Genomic DNA, 21,962 nt, shown 5'->3' with positions numbered 1-21,962 from the left:
AACACGGAACGTTGTCATGAAAAGAGGAATTCACTTTTTATAACAGCTGTGGCTCCTTTTAGAAAACTATGTGTATACACAACATTGTAAACTGACTATAACTCAATAAAAAAAAAAGAAAATTATGTGTGGGTAGTCTTTGATTTTTAGGTGGAATTCCTGAAAATAGGAAGAGAATCAAAGCGTCAAAAAAGAGCAAGTGTCATACAACCGCCGCCATGGCTGGCTTGCCCAGGTTAAGCGACTTCGTGCAGTTTATTTGTGAAACACAACTGCGGTTATTGGGACAGAAAGTCTGCACAAGGCTCTAGCAGCGACAGGCACAAGAACACAACTAAAAATAGTATTTTACACCTGCAGTAAATATTGAGGTTGAATTCGATTAACTTAGTAAAACTCAGTACTAGTCTGTATTCCAGAAGCCACTTCTTTGGCTTTTAGCCCGATCTGATTTCTTGTTCCCAGTAAACTAGCCACATGGGAAAGAAATACTCTTAAATTTTAAAATGCAAGTGTATCAGTAAACACGCTGTCTCAATGCTACAACTGCTCTGTAGTTTTACAACATTATCTTTAAAAATTATTCAGGGTGCTTCTTAATTTGCTTTCTAAACACACTTCCCCAAAATGAAAGGAAAGACTATTCTAAACTTACTTAACAGGTGACTGTAGACACTCCAGGAACCCGAGATGTGGCCATAATTAAAGACCTGGGCGAGGGCAAGGAATCAAACTCCTGCGGGCCGGCCCACCCTTCTCACCGCAGGCAGAGGGACGCGAGATGCTGCACAGAACAGCGGGCCCGGAGTGATCTCTTTCAAGCGCCCCTACCGCTCCCAGGACAGCAGATGCCACGTAAGTCAGCTTGAAGCTGCACTGACTCCCATGCTCTGGTTGCTGGCTATTCACCCTCAAACGTGAGCGTGTCTGTACAACGTCAGTCCCCCAAAACAGGGTAATTTTGTTTGCGACCTTCTCGAAGAAGAATCAGTCACTATAGTTCTCCAGCCGTCTAGCTTACTGCCTTCTTTACCTCCCGCTAAACTTACTTAAACATGAATATTTTAAAAGTATAAAATAGATACTGTCCCCTCTGCTGATGTAGTCAGGGAGCAGCAGATGAACTACCTTATCTTTTTCACAAAGAAGTGGGAGAACAATCAGAAAACTTTTAACGCACTGACTCCAGGCGGGCAGGACCCTGGTTCCTTCTTTACGGCCGGGGCTGCCGTGCCTGGCTCGGGGCCTGGCACTTCACGGGAGGTGCTTAATGATGATAGAACAAATGAATGATGTCGGCAAATAACCACCTTTTTTTTTTTTAACACTTTGAGATAAAAACAGTTCAACCACAGTCTCTCTGCAGGACTGAAGATCTAGGTTCCCTCCACATGAGTCATTTTCTCCCTTAAACTTTATGTCCCCCTTGGATTAGGCATTGAAAATGGATGTACTGGATATGACAGAGTCTTACGCTTTTTTTCTATTCACATAATTTCCTAAACTCTTTGAACTTAAAGGATGCATCACAATTGTAAATGTTGCTGAGGCAGGAAAGAGGCTTCTACTTCTAAATATACCAATGACAATTATATTGTTTCTATTCAACTTATTAAACTGTACCCTTCATCATTATATCATCTCACCATATCCTCCTCAAAAATACATAGTGTGGTTGCTAAAAAAAAAAAAAACCTCCCCCAAAAGAGAGATTCAGGAGATAGGAGGACACTTCAGGACACGGGGCGCAGACGTGCACTTCTGCGAAGTGAGGGGCAGTGAGGGGACCAAAGGCGAGGCAGAGGCAAGGTCGGGGGAGAGAGCAGCTGCAGATTACCCAGGTGCGAACACATATAATTACATACAGCTTTCTACCCATTATGTATTCATAATGTATTCATTTTCCAAATTACCACTCAGCAAGATCGGTAACAACTGAGCGCTTACTGTGATTTGTGGAGGAGGGTGGAGCTCAGCGGTAGCACACGCTTCGCATGCACGGGTCCTGAGTTCAACCCCCAGTACCTCCATTAAAAAAAAAAAGACTAAGTGATTTGCATATACTAACTCATTTTAATGTTCACAGATATTTACATATATTAACTCATATTTATGCCCACATACCGCTCTGAGATAGACACCGTTATTATCCCCATTTTATAGATGAGGAATCGGAAGGCACAGAGAGGTGAAGCACTTACTGAGACCCTGCAAGTAGTAAGTAACGGCGTTGGGATCTAAACCCATGCAGAATGGCCCGAGTCCGTTATTAGCCACTAGGCCAGCAGCCCTCACACATTTTAGTATCAAGAACCCTCATCTCTATTCTCCAAATTTTGATACATTTTATTATACAATATGGAAAAAAAAACACATTTGTTAAAATCACCATCAACCTCATCAGAAAAGTCATGACAAACGCTATGAAACTTTCGGTGGTAGTTACAAGTTTTTCAAAATTTCAAAATGAAAACAGAATGTATTCTTCCCCTGCGAGTGCCTGGTGGTGGTGATCACGACGACTACTAACCAGAGGTGATGCCACTGCCTGGATCTGTGCCATGTCACCGGCAGTTTTATCCACCATTGCTTTTGCTCCATCAGTGCAAATGTCAACAGAGTGAAAAAAGCAAATAGCTTCTGTATTATTAGGAAAATGACCTTGAGGACTCCCTAAGAATGTCTCAGGAACCTCCAAGGGTCTGCGGGCCACACTTTAACTATATGCCTTTCTATTTCTCTTGCATAGAAAAGAACTATTAATTGTTTAATTGAGGTATGTGCCTTATTTCAGAAAAAATATTTAACTATCTTAAAGAGGTAAAATCTATATTCCATAAGATTCCCCTATTATAATGAAGACATACGAATGACCAACAGAAACGTAGAAGAATGCTCAGTATCACTAATTATCAGAGAAATGCAAATCAAAACTACAATGAGGTATCACCTCACACCAGTCAGAATGGCCATCATTCAAAAGTCCACAAATGATAAATGCTGGAGAGGCTGTGGAGAAAATGGAACCCTTCTACACTGCTGGTGGGAATGCAGTTTGGTGAAGCCATTGAGGAAAACAGTATGGAGATTCCTCAAAAGACTAGGAATAGACTTACCCTATGACCCAGCAATCCCACTGCTGGGCATATATCCAGAAGGAACCCTACTTCAAAAAGACACCTGCACCCCAATGTTCACAGCAGCACTATTTACAATAGCCAAGACATGGAAACAGCCGAAATGTCCATCAACAGATGACTGGATAAAGAAGTTGTGGTATATTTATACAGTGGAATACTATTCAACCATAAAAATGACAACATAATGCCATTTGCAGTAATATGGATGTCCCTGGAGAATGTCATTCTAAGTGAAGTAAGCCAAAAAGAGAAAGAAAAATACCGTATGATGTATCACTCATATGTGGAATCTAAAAAAAAAGAGAGAGAAGAAGACAAATGAACTTAAATATAAAACAGAAATAGACTCACAAACATAGAATACAAACTTGTGGGTGCCAGGGGGAGGGGGGTGGGAAGGGACAGACAGGGAGTTCAAGATTGGTAGATACTAACAAGTATATTTAGAATAGATAAACAAGTTCATACTGTGTAGCACAGGGAAATATATTCAAGATCTTGTAGTAGCTCATGTGAAAAAGAATATGAAAATGAATATATGTATATTCATGTATGACTGAAAAATTGTGCTGTACACCAGAAATTGACACATTGTAAACTGACTATAACTAAATAAAAAAAATTCCATTATAAATGTGTGATGAAGTGATTACAGTAAATGTATACAGCTGTGCAGTTATCACCACAATCCAGCTTTAGAGCAGCTCCATCAGTCCCCAAAGTTTCATCATACCCATTTGCTGTCATCTATATATGCTCCCTGGCAACCACAGATCTGCTTTCTGTCTCTACAAACTTGCTTTGTCTAGATTCATACAAACAGAATCAAACAATATATTAGTGTTTTACATCTGGCATTTTTCACTTAGCATGATGTCTCTGAGGTTCATCTATACTGCAGCATATTTCAGTATTTCATTTATTTTAATTGCTAAATAATATTCCAGTGTACGGATATCCTGTATTTTATTTACCCATGCATAAACTGATGAACATATGGATTATTTCCAGTATGTGGCTATTATGAATAATGCTGCCATGAACATTCATATACAAGTCTTTGTGTGGACGTATATTTTCATTTCTCTGGGGTAGATTCCAAGGTGTGGAACTGCTTGATTATATGGTAAGTTTATATTTGATTATTTAAGGTACCACCAAACTGTTTTTCCAAAGAGGCTGTACCATCATACATTCTCACCAGCAGTGCGTGATGGTTCCAGTCTGTCTACCTCCTCGCCAACACTCGGTATTATCTTTTCGATTATGGTCATTCAAGCGGATGTCTCATTGTGGGTTTTATTTATTTTATATATGTGACTTATTTAGATTTGTTTTTATATTTCTTTGTAGCTATCAGAACACGTAGCATCTTGCTACATAGGAGCATTTATTTGTTTACTGGTTAGCTGTATTTGTATCAAGACATCAGTTTTATATTTGCTTATAAATACCATTTAACTTCTACTTTGGGTTTGTTTGTTGGGGAAGGAGAAGTTTAAAGAGATCTGCCTTTAAAAAAAGAAATAAGCAAACAAAACCAAGAAGGGCTGATGGGAGCCTCTGATGGAACAGACTCAAAAGAGTGGACTGAGAGCTGGCTGCAGAGTCCTGGAATAGGCACAGAGAATTAAATTGGGAGATGACGGAAAAAGTAACTAAGATATTATTTCCCTTGGCAAGAAAAAACTGTTTGATGGCATTTGACACTCATAAACTAAGTACCTAAAATAAACTGGGACCAAGCGGGATTCAGATGAAGCCATTCAAAGGGCCCTCAGCAGGCAGTTTGCAGCGCTGTGTGTTCTGATGATCCATTCATGCTGGCATCACCGTCATCTAGGGTGTTTGTTGAAATTCAGATTCCCAGGCCCTGCTCAACACCTGCGGGCAAGTCTCTGCAATCAAGCCCAGGAACCTGCATTTTAAACAAGAGTCCTAGGTGACTCAGCTCAAAAAGGTTTGAGGACTCCTAGTTTGGAGAAAAGACACCTTTGGGCTTAGAATCCCCCCTCCTGGCCTTCCACAGAGCTGCTTTCAAAATGAGCCCTGGGGGTCTGTAGAGCTGCCTCCGGGATCAATAAAGAGAGGGCTCCCAGAACAGCGACCTCTTGGACAGTTTAGACTCAGGGCTTTCAACTGATGCTGGGAAAAAAAAAAATCCATTTCTCACACATGTTTGCAAACGAATGGCAGGTCAGTGACAGGTTTATTTAAACAGCAAATCAAACAATTTCTCTTTTGCTTGAAATAATTTTATTTCTTTACGACGAGAACATACTTGTCAGAGTGTAGAGTAAACTTATCATTCTCTTCTTAGATTTCCTCACGTTAGAGACAGTCAAACTGGCTATATTTATCCTGCTGCTCCCAGCCCCTGGTGGGCATCTCCCAAAGGGAAAGTCAGAGTACCGAGAGAAACTGGCAGCTGCTTTAGGAAATTCTCTCCAGCTTCGGCTCCTTAATTCTAAAGGAAGCACCTCACTGCCTGCGGGGAGCTGACAGGAAGCGCCCTCCGTGCAGGCGACGGGAGCAGCTTCTTTCCTCCTGTCACTTCTGTGACTGTGTGTCCCAGGGCGTGTGAGAGGACTCCGGCAGCTGCGGTCCTGGGGTGGGGGGGTGTCCCCTGAGTTGATCTGGGCTGGAAATGTGAGGAGGGATTTTATTTCCTTTTCTGGGGGGCCCAGAAGCAGGAAGTTCTATCTTATAAAGAAATCCCAGGGGCCAGATGGATTCGGGAAGCTGGAGGCCCAGAGAAAAATAGCGGGGGTTGGAGTAACGGCTCCTGGGACTGCTCATGAGGGACCCACACAGAGGAAGAGACACAAAAGCACTAAGTGTGAACTCTCAAAGGGTTTCCCTCGATACACAGACCCTGTGTGTACCTCTGAACCACTGCATTGCAGAAAGGACCTGAAAACTAGAAAAGGTAAGATATTTTAACTAGAATCAGGAGAACTTTGTGTGTGGTGGGGGAGGGAGGTACATACACATTTTAAAAATAGGAACACGTTCCACTATAAAACAAACAATGAGCAATCATTCCAGCTTTGGGGGATTATTCCATAAGATGTACTCTCTGAGAACACATGTGATGTCTTGTGTGTGATAAGCGGTGTTAACATGAGCTAGGACACTGCCTCCTTCAAATATAAAGGAATTTCATCTCCTGTCTTCTAAAGGATGCTGATTAGCTGATCCACGTTTACTCCACCAAGATTTCTGGACGTTAGCAAATGGCAAGGCCCAAGCTACCCAAAGCAACTGTCAACTTGGGCCCAACAGGGTCATAGTTACGTGAGGGCAACACCTTCATCATGATGACCTATCTATGGAGATTATTGGAATTATTAGTATTTTGTTAGAATTATGTAGTTGTCATGAAATTGTCATGGAAAGTCTCAGCTTTATGGAAATTCTTTTTCTATAAATTGAAACACAACCATGTTCCTCATTTTATATAAAGTAAGTCAGTTTTAAAGCACCTAGTATTTTTCACACAGTTGCTTCTTAAGGTAGATTGGAAACATTTAAAATAATCTTTCAAAAGTAAACAGAGAGGTAAGAAATTGCTCAGAACAGATTTAGAATTGTTTACTAAAAAACCTAGAACCAACTCACGAAGTCACTATGTCAAGAGTTAAAAGAAACAAGCTATGATGTTGTTATAAATCACACTTGGAATTATAAGTTAAGGATGTTTCCAACAAGATTTTGTGTCTCCAGGTTTTTCTAATTTGGAAGAACTATATTCCATGTCTGGCCAAGATGCTTGTATCAGTCAGCACTGGGGAGGTTATGCTGCAGTGAAAAACAACCCCCGATATCAGTAGTCTAATAATATACCAGCTCATGTCTTACACCTGCTACGTGTGCAGTGCGGGCTGGCAGGAGGGCTCTGCCCATCCTAATTGCTCAGGGACCCAGGCCAGCGGAGGCCCTGTGTCAGCGTGTGTTCTCATAATCCCCATGGCGGGGGAGGGAAGAACAGAGCTGAGTGAGGGTTAAATGCTCACCCTTGGCCCCAGTGTGTCACAGGACCATGCCTAAATTCAAGACTGGAGAAGGAGAAAGCACAAGCCTGCGTTGTGCTTGGAGGAACTGGGGTGTTTATAAATAGCCCCAGTGACTACCATCATGCTGAGTTTTAAAAGAAGTATGTTTTCTTGATCAAGAACTACCTAACATTCATATTTATGACCTTTCTTTCTGAACAATGTAAATGCATCAAGTATCTCACTTGTACTAAACATGGAAAGCACTTAGTGACAGACAGTTTAAACAGGCCCAGATGCCAGACCTCAGAGTTCAAAACGAAGTTGAAAGCTGGTTAGCTGGCATTAGTAAATTAGGTTAAATGTCATCTCTAACACAGAATAGAGGCAAAACTCTGTGGTTTTATTCCCCATCCAGAAAACTGCACTGGCACCCACATCCACCCGCCTCTGATTTTTCCATTTCTCACATCTCCTTTCCAATCATCAAATAAAACAAAACACAAAGGAATTCAAATCATAATCACTGTGATTCATAATAAAAGAGATAAAAGATTTCAGGAATTCACCTATCAATGGACTATGGTCCTTAAAAGATTGCAGTTAAGAGCTGACTAGACCAAAATAAACTTGCTTTATGCTAGATTTTTCTGATGAGTAAAAATAGAGGCAGAAAAATCAAAGTATATGTGATCAAAGTTAACAAAAAATATTAGAACAAAGAAATGTATCATCCATCATGCCCTTAATATTTTAGCAAATAAAAAGCCACCACTTGTGCAGAATTGCTAAACTTTTCCTGTGATGAACTAAAATCTTGACAGGTTTTCCTGGCTAAGTTGAGAAACTGTAAATGCCAAAGCTAAAAACAAAAAGTTAAATGATCCAGTTTTTTTTTTACAGGCGTGATCTTTCTTCTCACATTCACTGTGCTGTATAAGCCAGCCAAAATTCAGACTCCAGCCTTCCTGATCTAGCTGGGCAAACCCACAACTCTCTTTAATTCCAAATTTGTCAGCGTCCAGAAAAGCTGCTGTTATTAATTTCCTATTGCTGCTCTGGCAAATGAACACAAATCAAGTGGCTTAAAACAACACAAATTTTTATCTTATACTTCTCTGGAGGTCAAGAGTCTAAAAACGGTTCACAGGGCTGCCTTCCTTCTGAGGCTCTAGGAGAGAACTTACTTCTTTTCCTTTTCCAGCTTCTAGACATCACCTACATTCCGTGGCTCATGGTCCCTTCTTCATCCTCAAAACAGCAGTACAGCATCTTCTGACTTTGGCTTCTGTTCTTACACCCTCTTTTTCTGATTCTCCTGCCTCCCTGTTATAAGGACCCTTGTGATCATATTGGGCCCACTCAAATAATTTAAGATAATCTCTCCACGTTAAGATTCTTAATTTAATCCCTTTCCCCATGAAAGTAACTTATTTACAGGTTCCATGGATTAAGATGCAGACATCTCTGTAGGGAGGTATTAGTCAGCCTATCACAGAGTTCCCCCCGGCCCCCGAAGATTCATACCCAACTCACATGCAAAGTAAGTTCACTCCATCCCAAGGTATGTAAGTCTCAACCCATTACAGTATCATCTCAAGTCTCATCTTATTTAAATCTAATCAGCTTAAAAGTTTCATTACCTAATTACCTCATTACCTAAATGATCTAAATTACACATAGATGAGGCTCTTGGTATAATCTATCCTAGGGCAGAATTCCTCTGCATCTGTGAACCTGTGGAAATGTTACAGCAGAGTGTTACAGCAACCTGGATCCTGGTGAGACACCAAGTGACACTGGAGGGTTGGAGAACTTGCGCCGGCGGGCCCAGAGGAGTTAACACTCCAATCTCTGGACCCTGTTTGTAGGTTTACACAGGCTTTTATAGGCTACCAGTCAAGACTTTGCAACATTTTGCAATATCATATGCAGAGTGGGTGTAAGAAATGGACCAATCAGGAGTGAGCTTTATGCAAATGAGGTGTTAGGAATGGACTGATCAGGAGTGACCTTCGGGAACCAACAGAATCTTAGGGGTAAGTTTCATCCTCCTAGAAGCAAGCCGTTTTACAGAAGCACAAAAGCAAGATAATGCTGCTGGGCCAGGGAACTGGATGGCACCAGCAGGGAAGTAGTGGCCCTGCCTGGGGGTCCTGCCAGTCTTTTCATGGGGCTTCCCACCTCAGAACTAAGAACAAGTTATCTGCTCACAAAATAACCTGGTGGGACAGACATGAAACAGCAGCTACAGGCTGTTCTCCCCATAAAAAAGGGAGAAAATGGAAGGGAATAAAGAGCCAGCGACACCAAGCAATTTCAAAACCCAACTGTGCAAACTCCACTAGGTTTCGAGGCCTGGGAATAATCCCCTGTGGCTTAAGACTGCCCTCTGGGCCTGTGGCTCCTTCCTTGTAGGGCAGCACACATTTACAGCTGAATTGTTTCATCGAATTGTTTCATCAAATTGTTTCCTGATTATAAAATTTTGGGAAGGCAACAACTGTAACAGAGGAGAACAGATCTGACTCCAGACTGGATCTGTTCCTTAAGTTTTGACCACTGTGCCCTGCTTTCTAGGCTCAGCCTTGCCAGCTCTGCACCTTTTGGGAAACAATGTTGCCTTTAGCCTGAAATAGACAGGAGAGCCCGTTCTCAGGGCGCTGACCTTTAAGGATGTCAGCACTTCTGCACTTAAGCAGAGCTGGCAAGTTGCAAAACAGAGAATAACCTTTTTTTGTTGGAGGTTTACAGGGACACCACGGCCTGACCCACATGGACGGCTGCAAGAACAAAGAATTTCTGCAGCAAGAAGTTTGTAACAACCAACCATATCACCTCCCCTGTTTCTTTGTATAAAAGGAGCCTGTATTCTGACAGGAGCAGGATGGTTCTCCAAGACATTAGTTGGCCGTCCTCTCAGTCTGCCGGCTTTCTGAATCAAGTCACTATTCCTTGCCCCAGCACCTCGTCTCCTGATTTATTGGCCTGTCATGCGGCGAGCAGAACAAGTTTGGACTCGGTAACAACCTTCTTTTCATTTCACCCTCTCTCTGTTCCTTTAAGTTCAAAGTAGCAGTGTTTCTGTTAGTATAACATCCTTGAGGACCTCAGGGGTCTCCTGTGTATGTCACAGGTATTCGCTCTGTAACACAGGAAGGGCCTCCACAAATCCTTCCTGGATAACCCCATCTCTGTTCCTGGCTCTGCTGAGATGACTGAGGAAATACACACCTGAATCACAGGCCTAATCTATTCAAAGAGCCATGTATGTGATCAAATGCTCTGACTTTTTAATCCTTCCCAGGAACTAGCAAAACATTGTTCAACCACACGCTTGGCTTTTTTTCAGAGCACGCTTTCCTGATGGTAAATTTCTTAATTTTAGTGACTTTTGCAATGTGGATAGGCTGAGAATTTCTCAAGTCATCAAGCCCCGGTTCCCTTTGGATCAAGAAATAGCTCTTCTTTCAATTTATCTCTTTCCTCTTGCATTTTCCTAGAAGCAGCAAGAAGAAACTAGGCTGTGACTTCAGCACTCTGCTTGGAAACCTTCTGGGCTAAATAATCAAGTTCATTGTCTCCAAATTCTGCTTTCCACATTGCTGTAGAACACAGTTCAGCTAAGCTTTCTGCTACCGTGTAACAGCGGTCCCCTTTTCTCCATTTTCAAATAACAGGTATCTCGTTTCCTTCTGAACCCTCACCAGCAATGCCTTTCACATCCATGTTTCTACCAAGTCTTGCTTATGACGACTTACACTCTTTAAGATGATAAAGGTTTTCTTTACCACGCTCTTCACTTTCTTCTGAACCCTCAGCAGCAGAGTCTTTAAAATCTACCCTTCTACTAGTGGTTCAAGGCAATCTAGGCTTTTTCTGTTACGCTCTTCAAAATTCTTCTAGTCTCTGCCTACTTACCACTTTGAAAGTCACGTCCACACTTTTAGGTATCTATAACAGCATTACCGTATTTCACAGTGCCAAAATCTGTACTGGCTTCCCACTGATGCTTACCAAACTATCACAGACTTCTAGCTGAAAACGCAAATTTGGAGGTCAGAAGTCCAAAATTGGTCTTCAGGTCTGTCTTCCTTTGGGAGGCTGTAGGAAAGAATTTGCTTTCCAGCTTCTAGAGGCTGCTTACCTTGACTCGTGGCTCCTTTATCCGTTTTCAAGGTCAGCAGCTTAGCATGTCTCCTCTCTGACCTCTGCTTCCAACCTTGTATCTTCTTTTTCTAATTCTTACCCTCCTCCATGTCAAGATCTTTAATTTAATCAAAGTCCACTTTCCCATGTAAAGGAACATATTTACAAGTTCCAGGAATTAGGATACGGACCACTTGGGAGGTGGGGAGGGAGATCATTATCCAGCCTATCTCACATATAAGACTCAGTCATCTCAGGCCAAACTCAGGTCCATGGCTCACAATGAAAAGTCATATAGGGACAGAAGTATGCATTAAAAAGTATTCATGGAAAACTATAGTAGAGAAAGCCAATAGCCCATTCTTCACCAAATCACTATTTAATGGTACTCATGGGCCAGACTGTGCTAAGGAATCAAAGGTATGATCCTCACCCACTAAAACATAAGAAAGTAAAGAGGTGTTTAAAAAGCATAAACCACTTGAAATGACACAACCCAGAGGAGATCAGGGAAGCTTCCTGGAGAAGGAAAGGCAGGACTGGGTCTTGAAGAGGGAAGAATGTATACCTGGCAGGGGAAGAAGAGAACCAGGCATGTATGGAAAGACATACGGAGCCAGAGGGAGCACGGGGTGCCAGAAGGGGGTGTGGTGAGGTGGGCAGGGGTGGGGCCATGAAGGGCTCATGTTGGGCATTTAGATTTTCCTTTGAAACAAGGTGAAACTACTGAAGGAATTTATGGAGCTTCTGTCTTGTCAGAATTGTGTTTCAAAGATATAATCAGAGAGGGCTGGGGGTAGGGAGAAGGGCAAAATAGGGGAAGGGGATTAAGAGACACAAAGTACTAGGCATACAATAAACAAGACATAAGGATGTAATATGCAACATAGGGAATACAGCCAGTATCTTATGAGAGCTTTACATGGAGGATAATCTATAAAAGTATTGAGTCACTATGTCATACACTTGAAACTAATGTAACATTGTAAATCAATTATACTCCAATAAAAAAAAAGAGATGGGATCAGAGAGCTGGTGAGGAAGCCGTGCCAGTAAAGCAGAAGAGATTCTCTGTGAAGCTAATTTAGACAAGATGCGACAGCAGATAACAAGAGTATGGCTTCTGGAGTCAGACCGCCTCTCCACTTCCCACCTGTGTGGCCTTGAGCAGATTATGTAACCTCTGTGCTTCAGTCTCCTCAGCTGTGAAATGGGGATGAAAGTTGCCCCTACTTCCCTGGGTTGCCTGTTAGGCAGGAAGTGCATAACAGACGATGGCTTGTATTGATAAGACAGCTCATTGCTCTGGGAATTTCAGACAAGGGAACAGGTTTGAGAGTTACCCAGGAAATACTGAGTGTCCACTGCGTGCTGGGAGTCGTGCTGGGCAGGCTCTGAGGGAAACAACAAGAAAAGACAGAAGAGATCCCTATCCTCTGGGAGCAACTGCAAAAAACAGGAAAAAACTCCAAATGCTAAATGATAATATAAGAAAGAAAAGGATTTGAAGTCAGTTGAAGGTATACAGGAGATGCATGAGGAAAAGTACAGTGAAAGGTGACAACCAGATTTCTGGCTTAAGCTGACGCAGGAAATGGAAGTCACTAAATGGGAAATAAAGGCGGCGTAGGGTTCCTGATTGAAATGGATCCAAACACGTGCTTTCTCTTCCTTGCTACATAATGGATGCACTGACATTCCACGTAAAGGCATCTTTCTGGGCAGGCAAAGGGAAGTTGACATGGCTATTAATGCAGAAACGGGCTGGGCGGTGGTGCATTTTTCTTGAAGGGAATGAAACTGAAGCTTCAGGGTCTGTATCTAGATGGTCTGAACAGTCAGAAGAAGTTAGGAGCACACGTGGTCTTTGTGAATGGATACATTAGAATGGAATTATTTTTAGACGATATCCTTTACCAATGGCACATAGTCTATCCTTGTGGAGCCCAACTAACATTCACATGTGCCGGGTCCCCTGTGTCAGGGAGGGATGGCCGGGAGGCACTGCAGATGGAGAGAACACCTGTCTGAGGGCCTGGAATTTACTGGCTTACTTCACAAAAGTGGATCTGACCTCAGGCCCAAAGGTGGTCAAGCAATGTCCCCTCTCTCCCTGGCTCTGATCTTTGCTTGTCACCTTGGTTTCATTTTCCAAGACCCTATGGTCACCCCAGACTTAATCCAACTCTGTGACCCCACAGGCAAGAGGGACTTCCCCGTCAGCCCTAGTTACAAGGATGCCAGGTGCCAACCACTGTGGGAAGGGGGTTGGGGTCCCTTAGCAAGAGTCAGGGGGCTTGCTGGGGAAAGAGAAGCAACAGCGACCACAACATCTTTAATTCTTCTGCCTATAAATTCTTTGTATGAAAACATTTTTTCTGTAACTACACACATTTATAAAATATATGAATTCTCTCTTGTATATATTATGGTTTAAAAAAAACTAAAAAAAACTCAATGGTTTCACATACTCGAGTCTTAAGATTTTGACTGGTGGAAAAGAACTGATTTCTTTTTTTCATTTGCTATTTCTTCCCTCATTCTATGATGAGTCCTGGCTAATTCTAAATTTAGCTCCCAACCCGTAGTGTAGTTTTTTCTCTCCTATACCCTTCGGTAACCTCTTTCCCCAGATGTCACAGTAAATGAGGAAGTCGTCGTTTTAAAAGGGCCCTCCAGGCTGTCTAGCTAACACGAGCACTGGCTCTGCCATGGCATGATTACTTTACAATGTGGACTCGGTCCCTAGATTTCTGTACCCAGTCCTGACAGTCAGTAATCAAACCCGGTGTTGTTCCATTATTGATGTACTTTTCGCCTGGGGCTAGGAAAAGACGGGCTGGTTGCAGCTAGCACTGGGGTTGAAAAAGCTCTTTAAACGTGAAATATGGTACTTAGAGCAATAAAGAGTAAGTGTATCTTCCCCCCACCCCTCCTTTTGGAGAAATGTGCTTCTAGAAATACCTTCATTCTAATGCTTTAAAGGGGGTGTGAGACCATGACGATCTATCTGCTTCTCGGTCTTTTCGAAGCTTTCCAGAAAAGCTCTCTTTGTGGTCTTTGCCCTCAAACTGATGTCCATTCCTGTGAGACATCCGAGCTGCGCGCTTCCTGTTGACGGGGGGCCATGACGGGGCTGGGCGCCTCCGGCAGCCTGCCAGCAAGCTGGGGAGAAGAGGTGGGAACCAGCGCTCTCCGTCCCCTGCGGTCACTTCTTGCCTCTCTGAGCTGCTTTTATTAGGAGGCTTTCAGATCAGGGTTTTTAATGATGCAACAAGCCTTGGGGTACTAAGCCGGCCTTAAGTAAAACGGCTTCTGAACGTTCAGTCTGTTTTCTCCATTCTTCTCATTTTTCAGTTTTGGGATTTTTTTGGGGGGATTGGGGTGGGGGAGGAACGGAGGTACTGGGGATTGACCCCAGGACCTCATGCATGCTGAACATGCAGTCTACCACTGAGCTACACCCTCCCCCCCCCGCTCATTTTTTAAGGACCTGCTAGGAAAGTAAGTCTTAAGAGTCAGTTTGCTTGTTTCCTTGTGCTTTCCTTGTTCAGGGGGAAATCTTTTTCTAAGAAAAAGGGGAAAAAAGAGTGTAACTGGCAATGAGAGAAAAATATGTTAAAACACATGTTTAAGAGCTTTGATGAACAATCCAGCCCTAAATATAAGGTGATCGCCATTCTTCCAAATAAAAGGTCCTTGGAAATGTGTCTTGGAAAGCTTAAATTTATCATCCTTTACATATGTGGTTAGAATCTTCAGGTGGCTCCTTATGTAGTTTATTAATTCAGTCTCACAAATATATTTAAAGTCATGATTTTTAAAAGTCATATTAATCTAGAACTAATACTTTTTCCACACTCACATTTTAGAAAACAATTTAAACTTTTCAGTGCATCTGACATCAGTGTTTTCACAGTCACTAACTTTTTGAGTCTTCTAAAGTTTCCCAGGCATATCATCTTCACTTTGAATTTGTTTGCTAGAAAATGCATTTTGAGTTTTTGTATGTTGTTGTCTTGGAAATTTAATTACAAACCACAAACAAACATTCAGTCGTGGTGAGCTCCACATTCAAGGTAACTATTCTTTCAAGGTAACTATTCAAAGGTTGTTTACGATGACACATGGAGATAATGACTAAATTAGAATGATTTTTTTTCTCATTTAGAAACAAAACTGATTCTGTCAGAAGATCTCTAAAAACATCTAAAGTGACCACTGACTAATAAAGTCAAGTGTTTTACGCTCATATGTCTCCCTGAAACTCTGTGTTCAAAATAACAAGAGTGCCTTGTACCATGTGACTCAAATACAAGGTGGCATTACTTTCCTGAAGGATAATTAAAAACAAAACAAACAACTCTGCTTATATTCTGGTATATCTTTAATAAGAGATTTTCTTGTTTGCTTCAAAAAATCTATTTTCTGTTCTTTCCTTATTTTTATACACTCCAAAATCAACATTAAACAGAAAATAGATTTCTATGTAAAGATCTGTTAAAATACTTCCTTGTATCTTTATACAGTCTGCAATCTCAAAGGACAATTGGTACGTCACATAATCCACTGAACAATCGTCATCTGCAGGTTTTGTAGCAGAGAAGAACAGATCTGACTCCATCTGTTTCTTTGGCTTTAACCCTGTGCCCTGTTTTCTAGGCTCAGTCTTGCCAGCTCCCCACCTTTTGTAAAAGAATGTTGCCTTTAGCCTGAAATGTACAGGAGAGCCTGTTCTCAAGGCGTTGACCTTTAAGGATGTTAGCACTTTCGCACTCCTATAAAGATAACAAGTTGCAGAATAGAAAATAACATTTGTTTTGCTGGAGGCTTTACAGGAGCACCATAACCTGACCCACGTGGACAGCTGCAAGAACAAAGGATTCCTACACCAAGCACTTTGCACCAACCAACCACACTCCCCGTTTTAGTATAAAAGGAATCTGAATCCTGACTTGAGTAAGATGGTTCTCCAAGACAGCAGTCTGCCATCTTCTCAGTCTGCCAACTTTCCGAATAAAGTCACTATTCCTTGCCCCAACAACCTTGTCTCCCGATTTCCTGGCCTGTTGTGTGGTGGGCAGAATGAGTTTAGACTAGGTAACAGTTTGGCTGCACTGGGAAAAGCTACACATCCTATTAAAGTTCAGATATGCAGGAATTTTAACAATGTGTAATTTCACACATGCAGAACTTTTTAAATGCCCTTGGACTTGGAGAACTCAGAGCAAAGTAACTTTGTGAGGGGCCTATAGGTCTTACTTTGTTTCTGACGCCAATACCAATCAACCTTATAGGAGAAAAACATAATTTTTCAGTGAAAAGCAATAAAGCCAAACTAAAAACTGACAGCAGCTGGGAAGGAACTACAATGAATGATTTTACTGGGGAAGCATCAAATAGAGTTCAGAGAAGAGGTACTTGGTGAGATCCAGAGAACTACGGCCTATACATGGCCAGATCTTCAAAAACCAGACTCTGCCACTTACTGTGTGTCAATTCTGCGTGTAGAAAGTTCTCAGAGCCTCAGCTACTTTCTCTGCAAAATGAGGATAACAGAATGTCTTTCATAAAGCACCAGCATCCCGTGAAATGAGATTAAGTATGATAATGCAGAAGCATCTGGGATATGGCAGATATTTAATCATTCTTAGGTATTATTTATTTTCATGATGGAAGAGTTACTTATTACTACTAAATAAAGCTTTTTATTCTTTTATTATACTTCCAAAAAGTAACCAGATCAACCTGAGACCTGTCCTGAAACACATTTTGTCCTGATATTGTGGGGTGTTTGAGAGCAAGGGAGCCACCCCTAAGGACGGTCTAGTCCGTCCCTTTTATATCGGTGGTAACTACTGTCCATAGAGATCAAAGGACTTGATGAAGGTCATACTGTTAGTGTCAGAATGAAAAACCTGTCCTTTAATCCAGGTGCCAGAGTTATAAAGCAGCTGAATGTTCAAATCTCATCTTCTCATTCTGCACGTAGGCGAAACTTGTGGAAGGTGACTGGCTTGTCCTGTGATGGCTGAATGAGTCACAGTACCAGCGAACATTTACTGAGTGCCAGCCACGTGTGAGGTCTGCCTGAGGAAGAGATCCAGGATGTGCTTGGAACATGCTAGGAAGGAAGCAATGAATGGATCCTAGAACCTAAACAGGCATTCCTAAGAAGCCAGAGCAGCACGACTGAATGATTTTATCTCATGGACACCCCACTGCGATGTACTCTCGGGGGGCCGTGGTCTGGGATCCTTGGCCCTCTGTCCTAGTTAGCATGGGGCCCTAGGCAGCCATTTGGAAAGCAGCTCTGTGCACACAGGCTGGGCACGTGGACTGTGGGCTTCAGGGGTGGACAGGGCTTTTTAGTCTGATACCCGTCAAGGGCAGCATACTTGGATCTATCTACGTGGGCTGATAAGGGTCCCAGAGAAGGTGCACTGCATCTCATCATGGAGAATCTAAACCTCCTTGCCGAGCATTCTGGGAGCCGGATACAGGAAGCCAACCAGGGACGCTGGCATTGAGAATGCAGACTTCCCCTTGAAAGCCCGGATCTCAATTCCCCAAGACTTGCTCATTGTACAGTGTATCCAGCTTTTTGGGGTTTGCTAAGCCAGCTTCCGCTCCCTCTGCTTTCCAGTTTACAGAACACTGAGACTCCTCTCTGTTCTTAGTCAGAGAGGATTATTGTTACTGTGCATCGCCTTTAACTGTTAGCTTGTTGGCATTTCAGAAGGAAACACAAGGTAAGAGCCATGCTCTTCCTGGTCAAATCCAGGCACCGTGAACACACTGTCTAACCCTGTACCTCTGTGCAGTAGTCTGCATCATTCCCACGGAGAGGTGAGGAAATGAGTTTTAGCAACTTGCCCAGAGGTTCTCAGAAGGTTTGAACTCAGGTCTTTCAGAGGTCAGAGCCCAAGCTGTCGGTGACGACCACACCCAAGCATTCACAATTTAATGATGACAATGGCCATGGGTCATCGTAGAGCGCTCTAAAGTGTTTTGTGGGGACTAACTGCGACAGCCCCGGGAGACGGGTACTATCCTATTAACCCATCTTACAGAAGAGGAAACCAAGTCACAGCGTGGTTAAGAAGCCTGCCCAAGATCACAAAGCCTAGAGAGCCTGGCTCCAAGGCTGTGGCCTTAACATTTCCCAAAGACAGTTAAATACACTATGTCCACCTTGTGGATTTCCATGCTTTACTTTAGGAACCTCCCTCAGCTGTTTTTCCTCTTTCCTAGATGACTTGCTCTGAAAGAAAACAAACAAAAAAATCTCTTTAAACCAGCCAACCAAAGCAAAGACAATGAATAGAAGACAGCCATAGTTAAAGTAAAATTATTTGGAAAATATTTGCACAAGAAATTATTCTACTAGATTACGGTATCCTGTTTGTAGTTGCCTTCAGATATCAATTCAGGAATAGTGTGAAGAATGTGCCAATATAACTAGGCATGTGAAACACATACACTTTTTAGAGAGGAAATGACAGCTTGAATTTGCCTCCTCGTCTGACGGCCTACAATTACGTATGCTAGGGGGTGCTGTTGAACAATTTTAGGGTTTGTGTCCGTTTGGTATTCTTAGATTTGTGTGTGGTGGTGCTATGGGCGAGAGTGAGCTTGTAATTTTTAATTAAAGTCTGTTTAACCTCAGTCTGGTAACTGCAAACCAACACAGTATTTCACTGCAGAAGAAATTTAAAAATAAGTTACATTCATTTATGTACAGTTACTTCTTATTCATGCAGAAGCATTAATCACCCATTATTTTCTTTTCCACTTGCATGTCCCAGAACTCAATTAAAAGATAATGAAATGGAGGTGTGAAACCCCAAGAAAGTGGCAATGTCTCTAGAGCATGATCGATGGTGTAAAGACTTGTGTCTCGGAGTAGTTAATAGAATCCGTGAGCTAAAGGAAGCACAAAATCGAATCAGTGGAACCAAAACATTAGCAATCAGGAAATCTTGGTTCTACCTCCCTTGCCCCACAATTAAGCTAAATGAGCTGAATACTTGTTAAATAAATCATGATGCAGGAAACACAGAGGATTAGGAAGGTTAGAAAGCACAGCAGTGCTTGCACTGAGCTAATACAATTTCGGCCACCTGAACTCGGTCTAAAATAAAAATGTGATGCAGTTAAACACATAAAAGGCCAAACAACAGGCAGAGCCACCCACAAAGGCCACCCAATTCGAAATGAAGCATTTGTAGAGATAGAAATCCGTCCCCTCCACAGTGGTCTTAAACATTATTTATTCTAGAGTGGTGCCTAGCTCTACACAAAATAATTTCAGTAATGGATGTTTGAAATTTTTTGAATGAGTAAAGTGATCGATCAGCTCCAGTGCTTACAGATTTGTGGCACTTTCATACTCGTTGCTTAAAAGGAGATGAGGATGAGTCATCCGTGTACGCTGAAAGGTACCCTGTGACGAATGAGTACCCAATTTACCAAAAGATAACCATGTGGCCTTGATTATTCCCTCACGGCTTCACACATGGCTTCTCCCACGTGGAGTAAAAGACTTGCTCTGATATTTTATGCAGCTGCCAGGACAGTGCTAGGCAAAAGGAACTCAATGAACACTTGCTGATTGACAAACTGTACAGACAGAAATGTGGGCCTGTTCCTACGGAGTTGATCCAAGTTTACCGGAGCATCCCCACAGCTCAGGAAGAGTCACTACTCCATCACTGTGGTTTAAAGGCGGAGGTGAACAGCCTGCCACCATTTTGCTAAGAGAACCATTTATTTACCTTCTTAGAAATTACTAAGTCAAATATATATATTTTTGCCTTTCGGTTCTCAAGTCCAAGATAATTATTGCTTACGATCAGAAGACCTGACAGCTTTTAGAGCACCGAGGCAAAGTGGTGTTTCCTGCTAGACAACCCATGGGAGATACTCCAGGTACTTACTAGTTTTCTAAAAGCATTTAGTTTGTGCTTGGAAATAGCCTTCAGCAGCAAATACTACACAATACAGGTCCTTTTTCAGTATTTTGGGATATAGACTAAAAAAAGAAAACTCTAAAAGCCTTTTAGTGGATGAAAACTGATTATTAGATGATTTAAAAAAAAAAAAAAAGCTAGGAGGAAAATACCCGAAGTGTCATATTTAAAACCATCCTAAAAAAATAAACCTATTCAATAGGCAACTTCAGCCTTTGGGAACCAAAAGTTACTTTTCAGGGAGCAGTATCGAAGATTTAGGGGAGAAAACACTCTGGATGTGACATCGGGGCCAAGGCAAGCGATCTGGTTAGATCACGTCTTATCACTAATCACATCTATTGATCCTAAAATGCCAAATTTTGACTTCATATGGTCACTGAACGTATGCTATTGTGCTGGTAACATTCGCCAGATAGCAGCCTATAGCCCCGCTCAAGGCGGTTGGGCAAGTTTTACCAGTGATCTGCACCCCCACGTCCCGGCAGCCAAGGAAACCGAGGGCCACACTCACACGTCTTTGAGGGGCGCAGAGGGTTGCGTGAGGGAACCAGCTCTGAAATACATGGAAATGCCGTCTTGGTCTGCACTGGCAGACTCATCCTGGACCAGGCAAACCCACTGCCCCAGTTTGTTCTAAATGTGGTAAATGTTCTTGTCAAGATGATCTCCACTGAACTTGGATTATTCCACAAAGGCTGGAAATGATCTCTTCTTCAAAGATTTTTCATGGAGGACACAGATAGCATTGCAAACAAGAGCGCTTCAGCAATGCTGAACAAAATTAAGAAAATAAACGGTTTTCAAAAGGCCCTTAAGCACACCAGAGGGCGTCGTTTACACATATAGACAACTGAAGCACTAATTAAAAATAATTCCCATCTGTTCATTAGAACAGGCAATTGAAAAGCTGCCATTAGTCACCATCTCTTTAATCTACAAGCAAAGATCATTCAAGGTAAAGCAAAGAATTAATTTTATAGGGGCATCTTTGCCAGGGACTGGCTCCTTTCAGAGGTGGTGAGCCAGGGGGCACAGCTGTTACACTGGAGGATTCTGGACAGCCGGCCCCCTCAGGGCCAAGACATGCAGGTCTGGGGTGCCTGGAGTTTACGGCAGAGAAGAGGCCGGCTGCCCCAGCCAGGCGCTCCTTCACCGGCAGAACAGACACCTAACAATGGTGCTTTCAGCTAGAGTCTCCAGGAAGAGGGTTTACTTTAATACTTGAAAGGAAAAAGCCTGAATTTCCTTAAAAGGATTCTAATCTGCTTGTTCTTTTGGCTCCCATGAACCAGTGCGGTTTTGCTATCATCAAAGAGAAAAATTACAACAATATCTGAGTTTATACACATCAGAGAATCTCACATAGTCTAGTAGGTCAGTGTAAAAGGATTTTCACCTCTAGGTTTGCAAAAATTTTTTGTGTCCTTTCTTTGGTTCTTAGGAGCTCCAAACATGAACTGCCCTTCGATTTGATCTCTTACTCTCCTTTGAGTAAAATAATCCAGTATCTGATAAGCACTGGTGTGACAGGTGCAGTGCTATACTGTCTCCTAAGGCAAAGCAAACATCATCTTTTTGGGGCCCCTTCAACTGGGCAGGAAATGTGACTGATCGTGATTGTTCAAGGCATGTCTACTCCGTATCAGGCAACTTACGTGAATTCCCGCTCACCCTTTACATCACTTGGCATTTCCCTGCCTGCT

General features: G+C 42.3%; 1 protein-coding gene across 1 annotated transcript in view; it reads right to left on the bottom strand.

Annotated features, from left to right (window-relative positions):
* Positions 1-21,962, bottom strand: part of C23H1orf21 (chromosome 23 C1orf21 homolog) — a 206,155-nt gene that overhangs the window by 25,707 nt on the left and 158,486 nt on the right. The window lies entirely within an intron of this gene.

This window comes from Camelus dromedarius, chromosome 23 (assembly GCF_036321535.1).
Source record: "Camelus dromedarius isolate mCamDro1 chromosome 23, mCamDro1.pat, whole genome shotgun sequence".
NCBI classification, from domain to species: domain Eukaryota; kingdom Metazoa; phylum Chordata; class Mammalia; order Artiodactyla; family Camelidae; genus Camelus; species Camelus dromedarius.
This window is presented reverse-complemented; position numbering and strand designations above follow the sequence as displayed.